Below are 9,444 nucleotides of genomic sequence, written 5' to 3'. Positions count from 1 at the left end.
TCGCCCAAGAGCGCTTCACCCACCATGCAGACATTACACACATAGTCGGAGTAAAGAATAAGCGGAAGCGGATTACAATAACTTACTTTACATTCGAAAAATATAAGGAGAGTATTTATTACAACACCGGGTGTTATGAGTGCATAAGTTATTATTACAAAATAGGAGGTAAAACATCCTCCCACACAAAAAGCTTAGCGTTTTAAACTGGGAGACAACACATCCTCCCCAAACAGTTTACCGATTGGTCTCCTCCTTTGGCACCACCTTCGAGCAGAAACAGCAAAACTCTGTTGTTTCATCACCTACAACAACATGGGTTCGAAAACCCTGAGTACGGAGTGTACTTTCGCAAGTCTTACCCGACAAAGGAAAAGACTCTCAAAGATATGCTGGCTTGTGGGGTTCAAGGTAGAGCAGATCAAGAATCAAAGACTCTATTTGCAGAAATGGTTACTAACAGTGGATCGTTAAAAATCCAGTTTTATTGTCAGGTTAAGTCTTTACGTGCATCTAGAGTTCTTTCTATCCTAGTTCAAGTACTTGGCCTATACTAGCCATCTTTTATCACCCCTTGAGTTCACTAGAATGTTACGTGTAAGTCAGTGATCAAGTCTTCATGTCTGAGAAGTAACGGTGATCTGAATCAATTAATACCCAGCTAGGGATCTCCATCCACACGACATATGTTGCACTTAACCCTTGCATATGTCAACTCGCCACCGGGTTTCTCAAGACCAGACCGGGTTCACGCCAACCGAGAGCACAGATACACCACCGTCCAGCCTCTTGCCACGGAGGGTACACGCTACTCTCGCCATCTCTCCACTCTCATTGTGTGGTGGCCTTTCTGGTATTGGTCCGACCGAGGCAAAGCTTACCCATGATGAGGCATGTGGCCAGTTAAAAGGTCCTCAATCATTAAGCCTACATCGACATGGTCCTTAATCTACTCAGACGGAGACACTACACCGAGACTTCCTTCTCGTGCAAGTCACCCGCTCGGTCTCGTCTTTATCATTTACAACCCCAAAGTTTGGTACCTATCAGAGTACCTGTCAGAGGTACATCTTTTCCGATGTTGAACCCATCATGGCCATGATGGATTCACCATCAAGTCTTTTCTTTGAAAATTTCCCATCCCATATGAAACATCATCTTTGTTTAAAGCAAAACATTTTTGTTTTCTAAGGAAAGACTAAGCATCAGAAAACTTTTAAGTAAAAACAGGTATGAAGGAATGGTAAACAGTTCCAAGGAAGGGAATGCAACAAATGTTTAGCACACAACTCCTATCACCTAATGCATCATTTCAAGTGATAAAGAGTTTAAAACAACAAGGAAGGGGTAAATGCACCGAGGCTTGCCTTGTGTTGTAGAAGGCTCAGGGTCTGTCCCACAGATATCAAAGTAGAAGTTGTTCTCGACAGTTGGAATTTCAGCTTGTGGGGCAACTTCTTCTTCGACTACCACTTCTTCTTTGCTTTCTATACATAACAATACATATACATGAATGCTCATGTGATGCTATGAATATGCAGTTACAATAGAAACACACTAAGTTGTATCTTGAATACAACTTTCCTTCATGGTACCCACTAGTCATTAGAGTTTCCTAGTTTAGTGCTCTATTAGGGTTAGGTATTTAAATCCTAGAAAGCTAGTTTCTTGGGTTTGGGTTCAAATAATATCCAAAGCATGCCAAACTTTACCCAAGGGTTTTAATTATCGTAAAAACTCACCCAAAAAGTTTTACTATTTTTGGAGCTATCAATATAATTCTAAAATTCTAAAAGGCTAGGTTTAGGCATCTTTAAATACTAAATAAATCCAGGTTTGAACTAAAAATTTTGGAACTATTTTTATCAAATACTAGATGAATTTAGGAGTCAAGAAAAATTGGTCCCACGATTTTATCATTTTTCTAGAATTTCCTATAAATCTCCAAGCTTGGCAGAAAAAAGGAAAAAGGAAAAGAAGGAACAATATTAGGCTGAAACTAGTCTGACTCGGCCCAAGTCTAGGCGAAATGTGCCCGCGCACGCGCCCGCGCTGGTGATTTTGCGCAGAGGTCCCTGGCTATTCGAAGAAACAGTAAAGAATCCCTACGCACTATTCACACGTCTCACTGACGATTTCGCATACCCCCCTAGGTTTCTATTTCTTCTCCAACTTAGGCCCTGGCGATGGCGCGTTCGCCCGCCGGCCATCTCTTCACCGGAATCCATCCAAAACAACGACAACCGCCAGAACTAAGCATCGAATCACCATCCTCGAGCCCAGGCGAGTCCAGTCCATGCCCTAATTGAACTAATCCGGCCCTGGATTCTCCTACCCACGACGACGACGAACATTGAGGACAAACCGAGGCATTCCCGACGATTAAGCGTGATCTAGCTCAATTGGTTGAGTCGGCAAGCATCCCTAGCATGCAAGGGTGCTGAAACAAGGGTAAGGAGCGCGAGAGCGGACCTGGAGGTGGCTGACCACGACGGGGTGACTCACGGCGGCACAAACAACCAATTTGGGGGAAAACCCAAATTCTCCGGCTATGGTGGCTAATCAGAGATGAGAGTTGGTGTCTTTGGTTCGTAACAACTTGGCGAAGCTGATTGGGGCATCAATTTATAGAAGCTTTAAGCGGCAACTCCGAATTTGGGATGAGAGTGGAACTCATCTCCCTGGTGAGGCAATCAACGAGGCTCGCCGTGGAGCGCACGCGTTCACCGTGCGACAAGTCACTATCTAGGGGATGCCACGATCACGACAATGCAGTGAATCAGGCGACTACGTGTCCCTTGCTGCGATCACGGCGAGCACCGGCGGCGATATTTTACCGACCGCGCGGGCAAGTGGGTACGGCGGTGACTCAACTCTGGCCAAGCCCTCCTCCCCCAAGATCTTTTAACCACCACGGTTATCCACTCTTTACTGGCACGAATTGTGGCACCGACGTGAATCGCGGCGCGGAGGTCACCGTCAGCGAGGTTTACTGAATCTGGCCTCTGATTCAGTCACTGTACCATTGCTATCTTCTTCAGGCTGTCTGATGGCTCAACTTGCAGGGCTTTGTTCTCAAATCTTTGTGCGACAACTCACTCATTCATCTGCAGCAAAGTTGTTGTCCAATGATCCAACTATAACTTTGTTACAAAGGTCTTGCGCAAAGATCCACTAAATCCCCCACAATTCGATCACAAAGTTCATCCGATCTCACTATCGGTCAAAATTCAGACTTCAATAGTGACTGACATTCCAACTTCATGTCCATTTATCTCCAATTTTTGTACAGCACCAATGCTTAGTCACTTAATCAAAGTTATACTCCTATCATAGCTCTACAAGTTTGATGCATTGACCTAGGGCAAAATCATCATAGATTAAGAAATATAATGCCTCAAACATGGCCAAATTACACTGAAATTTCAGAGTTAGTCACATAGATGCCCTTGAGGCTTTTTGCACTTAAGTCCAATTTGATCCACATTACTTGAAAATCCTCTAATGTAAAAGTTGTTTGGTTTGTGATGTTCTATCACTTTGATATATACACTTTGGTCCAAAAGTGTAGAAATCACCCCCCAGGGCACAAATTAGGGTTTTCTTGGGTTCGTTTTAGGTTTTTGAGCACTCTAGGGTTTTTGTGCCACTCAAATCCATCAAACTTAATCTCTTGTGAATATTTCCAATGGATTTTGAGGTACTACTCAATTTGGCTTCACATTTACCCACATGCCCTAATCCCAGGGTTAAGTACCCTACCCTAGGGTTAAGAATACTTCAAATCATCCCATCACATTTGTTTTGAAGTTTTACCTAGTGGATGCATTCTAGGTATAACAAACAAAATGAAATGTCAATGCATATGATGCCATGCTCAAGTTTTAGTGCCAGTAACACCAGGGGTGTTATAGCTTAATCTTTTTATTTTAAGAGATACATATAACAAAATCTAGTAGAATCATCGATAAAAGTAATAAAACATCGCTTGCCTTCTTTAGTAAATATTCCATGCATCTCACATAAATCGGAATGTATTAAGTCTAGTGGTGCTAGATTCCTCGCCTCCATAGCCTTACGAGGCTTGCGAGGTTGCTTAGAGTGCACGCACACCTGGCACTTAGAACCTTTGACTAAATCAAATTTTGGGATTAAATTTAAATTTGCTAACTGTGATACACAACCAAATTTGATATGACAAAGTCGTGAATGCTAAATATATGACTCATTCGAAACAACATTGTTCACAGACTTATTACACTCTTTACTGGCACGAATTGTGGCACCGACGTGAATCGCGGCGCGGAGGTCACCGTCAGCGAGGTTTACTGAATCTGGCCTCTGATTCAGTCACTGTACCATTGCTATCTTCTTCAGGCTGTCTGATGGCTCAACTTGCAGGGCTTTGTTCTCAAATCTTTGTGCGACAACTCACTCATTCATCTGCAGCAAAGTTGTTGTCCAATGATCCAACTATAACTTTGTTACAAAGGTCTTGCGCAAAGATCCACTAAATCCCCCACAATTCGATCACAAAGTTCATCCGATCTCACTATCGGTCAAAATTCAGACTTCAATAGTGACTGACATTCCAACTTCATGTCCATTTATCTCCAATTTTTGTACAGCACCAATGCTTAGTCACTTAATCAAAGTTATACTCCTATCATAGCTCTACAAGTTTGATGCATTGACCTAGGGCAAAATCATCATAGATTAAGAAATATAATGCCTCAAACATGGCCAAATTACACTGAAATTTCAGAGTTAGTCACATAGATGCCCTTGAGGCTTTTTGCACTTAAGTCCAATTTGATCCACATTACTTGAAAATCCTCTAATGTAAAAGTTGTTTGGTTTGTGATGTTCTATCACTTTGATATATACACTTTGGTCCAAAAGTGTAGAAATCACCCCCCAGGGCACAAATTAGGGTTTTCTTGGGTTCGTTTTAGGTTTTTGAGCACTCTAGGGTTTTTGTGCCACTCAAATCCATCAAACTTAATCTCTTGTGAATATTTCCAATGGATTTTGAGGTACTACTCAATTTGGCTTCACATTTACCCACATGCCCTAATCCCAGGGTTAAGTACCCTACCCTAGGGTTAAGAATACTTCAAATCATCCCATCACATTTGTTTTGAAGTTTTACCTAGTGGATGCATTCTAGGTATAACAAACAAAATGAAATGTCAATGCATATGATGCCATGCTCAAGTTTTAGTGCCAGTAACACCAGGGGTGTTATAGCTTAATCTTTTTATTTTAAGAGATACATATAACAAAATCTAGTAGAATCATCGATAAAAGTAATAAAACATCGCTTGCCTTCTTTAGTAAATATTCCATGCATCTCACATAAATCGGAATGTATTAAGTCTAGTGGTGCTAGATTCCTCGCCTCCATAGCCTTACGAGGCTTGCGAGGTTGCTTAGAGTGCACGCACACCTGGCACTTAGAACCTTTGACTAAATCAAATTTTGGGATTAAATTTAAATTTGCTAACTGTGATACACAACCAAATTTGATATGACAAAGTCGTGAATGCTAAATATATGACTCATTCGAAACAACATTGTTCACAGACTTATTACACTCTTTACTGGCACGAATTGTGGCACCGACGTGAATCGCGGCGCGGAGGTCACCGTCAGCGAGGTTTACTGAATCTGGCCTCTGATTCAGTCACTGTACCATTGCTATCTTCTTCAGGCTGTCTGATGGCTCAACTTGCAGGGCTTTGTTCTCAAATCTTTGTGCGACAACTCACTCATTCATCTGCAGCAAAGTTGTTGTCCAATGATCCAACTATAACTTTGTTACAAAGGTCTTGCGCAAAGATCCACTAAATCCCCCACAATTCGATCACAAAGTTCATCCGATCTCACTATCGGTCAAAATTCAGACTTCAATAGTGACTGACATTCCAACTTCATGTCCATTTATCTCCAATTTTTGTACAGCACCAATGCTTAGTCACTTAATCAAAGTTATACTCCTATCATAGCTCTACAAGTTTGATGCATTGACCTAGGGCAAAATCATCATAGATTAAGAAATATAATGCCTCAAACATGGCCAAATTACACTGAAATTTCAGAGTTAGTCACATAGATGCCCTTGAGGCTTTTTGCACTTAAGTCCAATTTGATCCACATTACTTGAAAATCCTCTAATGTAAAAGTTGTTTGGTTTGTGATGTTCTATCACTTTGATATATACACTTTGGTCCAAAAGTGTAGAAATCACCCCCCAGGGCACAAATTAGGGTTTTCTTGGGTTCGTTTTAAGTTTTTGAGCACTCTAGGGTTTTTGTGCCACTCAAATCCATCAAACTTAATCTCTTGTGAATATTTCCAATGGATTTTGAGGTACTACTCAATTTGGCTTCACATTTACCCACATGCCCTAATCCCAGGGTTAAGTACCCTACCCTAGGGTTAAGAATACTTCAAATCATCCCATCACATTTGTTTTGAAGTTTTACCTAGTGGATGCATTCTAGGTATAACAAACAAAATGAAATGTCAATGCATATGATGCCATGCTCAAGTTTTAGTGCCAGTAACACCAGGGGTGTTATAGCTTAATCTTTTTATTTTAAGAGATACATATAACAAAATCTAGTAGAATCATCGATAAAAGTAATAAAACATCGCTTGCCTTCTTTAGTAAATATTCCATGCATCTCACATAAATCGGAATGTATTAAGTCTAGTGGTGCTAGATTCCTCGCCTCCATAGCCTTACGAGGCTTGCGAGGTTGCTTAGAGTGCACGCACACCTGGCACTTAGAACCTTTGACTAATTCAAATTTTGGGATTAAATTTAAATTTGCTAACTGTGATACACAACCAAATTTGATATGACAAAGTCGTGAATGCTAAATATATGACTCATTCGAAACAACATTATTCACAGACTTATTACACACATCATGCAAAGATAAGTGGAACAAGCCTCCACTATCATAGCCTTTTCCAACAAATGCCCATACCTTGACAATTTACATTTACTAGATTCGAAAACAAGTTTATAGCCATCTCGACATAACAATGAGCCACTAACAAGATTCTTTTTTATGCAGGGGACATGCTGCATATTCTTCAATAGCACCATCTTTCCTGAAGTAAACTTCAGAATGACTGTACCAACACCAACAACACACACATGTGATCACTTCCCCATCAGCAAGGCTCCAACCCCTTTGCACTGATAAGAAGAAAACAAATAAATATCAGCACACACATGAATGTTAGCACCAGTATCAGCCCACCACTCAGGGGATTGACGCACTGAAAGAACATTAGTTAAAAGATTAACATACCCCGATGTTCCTTCTGGAGTCTCGCTAATAACCATGTTTACTGTTTTCATCATTTGAGATGGTTTTTTCTCTTGCTTAAATTTGCGGTCTGGACAAGCGCTTTTCCAAAGATCAATACCCTCGCAAACAAAGCAACCACCTCCTTTGTTCTTCTTTTTTAATGAGGCTGCATGCTTGGGCTTCATGGCATTCTGTTGCTTGTTCTTCTTTTTATTATTATGTGATGCATTGGAGTTCTTCTTTTGTACCATATTGGCACTAGAAGTCTCAACTCCTTTTCCACAATTGTCTTTTGCTCTCGCCCTCTCCTCAACATCAAGAAAACCAATAATCTCAGCCACACTAAACTCTTGTCTCTTATGTTTTAGAGTGGTAGCAAAGTCTATCCAAGAAGGTGGTAGCTTACTGATAATACCGTCGGCCACAAACTTGTCATGCAAGACACATGGCAATTGTTCGAGTTTCTTAGCCATTGCCTGTATTTCATGAGCCTGTTCAATTACAGGACAATTTTCCACCATCTTATAGTCAAACGACTGCTCCATGATGTACAACTCGCTACCAGCATCAGAAATACCGAACTTCTCATCTAATGCATCCCATAACTCTTTTGCAGATGTGCACGTTAGATAAAAATCATCATACTTGTTGGCAAGAGCGCCAATCATGGTGCCTTGAAACAGGTTATTGGCAACATCGAACATTCTCTCCTCTTTAGGAGTGAACTGTTCGGGTTTCCCCTATGCGGCGTGATAGCAGTTCATTGTAGTCAACCAAAGTATCAACTTACTATGCCATCTCTTGTAAAACATCACATCAAAAGGTTCACTTGGTTTTAACGCAGCAGCAAAACCACTAACAGAAAATTGCCTAATATCAGGTTTTTGGATTGTTAGAGAATTAGGCATTATCAGGTTTAATTAATCCAGAAAACCAGTGTGATGTATGTGACGACATGTATGTGCATGTTTGTATCACTACTCACATAAGCAGTAAACGACAGTAAAACATGCACAAATATGAAGAACAGAGTGTACCACGCGGAGGGAACAATGCTCAAGGCATCAGTGTTCCATTCACACGAGATATCTCGTGTGTATGTTCGATGTAGTCATACGCAGTTGGTGTAGGCTGATGTACACAATGCAGTCCCTCGAATGGTGTCGACGACGAAGAACCAGATCAGCATTGGTCGAGCGGATGGAGCGAGAAGTCACGAGTACGCTCCCCATAAACCTAATCGCCCGCACACCCGTGCAAGTGCAGCTCTATGGACGGCGATTTCAGAGGCCTGCTCTCCCACTCTCTGTGCTCGCAGAAGGTGGAATATGAATGGGCTGAGTGCAACACATCTAAGAGACTGTTCGCGCGTAACCAGATGATTGTCCACCTCCTCCGTATTTGTACATGCACATAGGGAGGGGAACACATAGTAATGGTCGCCATAAGAGCTAGAAACTGACAGCCATTACAACCCGTCCGTTACTAGCCATAAGACAGGAAACAGACAATAACTGATGGCCATCATGATGGTCATCACTCGAGGCAAAATGTGCAACCGTTAGGAAGGAATATTCTGACCAAGGTTCGATCTACCACGAGCCACGACCACGGCCCAGCCCGACCGACAGCGCGCGCGTGTGGTAGTCCTTAATCCTTTTCTCAACTTCTCAATAGATGCACCAATGGTCCACCTATTTAAGTTGATTGATTTGTCCCTTGAGCTTCCGGTATGATAACTAAATTATTAGTACACCAAAGCATTAAAGTGGGCCTTTAGCATTGACTATTATTGAATATTAATTTGGGCTAGGCCCACATTAATCCAACACTTATAACATTACCACAAGGTAACTCAACATAAACTAGGCAAACAATACATTCATTTAGATCTGCACAGAAAACAAAGAAAAACCTGATAGTGAACTTGCTACAAGCATAACTCCTAGACCATTAAGCCTAAACCCATGAAATTTTAGGATATGCTAGATATTGAAATATACTACAACTTCTATATAGAGATAACCTACATAAAACCAAATTTACTTATCTAAATCATTACAACAACAGAGAACCTACATGCAGCAATTCTAGCTCATGGGAACAATACTCAACT

Source organism: Zea mays, chromosome 7 (genome assembly GCF_902167145.1).
Source record: "Zea mays cultivar B73 chromosome 7, Zm-B73-REFERENCE-NAM-5.0, whole genome shotgun sequence".
In the NCBI taxonomy this organism is placed as follows: Eukaryota; Viridiplantae; Streptophyta; class Magnoliopsida; order Poales; family Poaceae; genus Zea; species Zea mays.
This window is presented reverse-complemented; position numbering follows the sequence as displayed.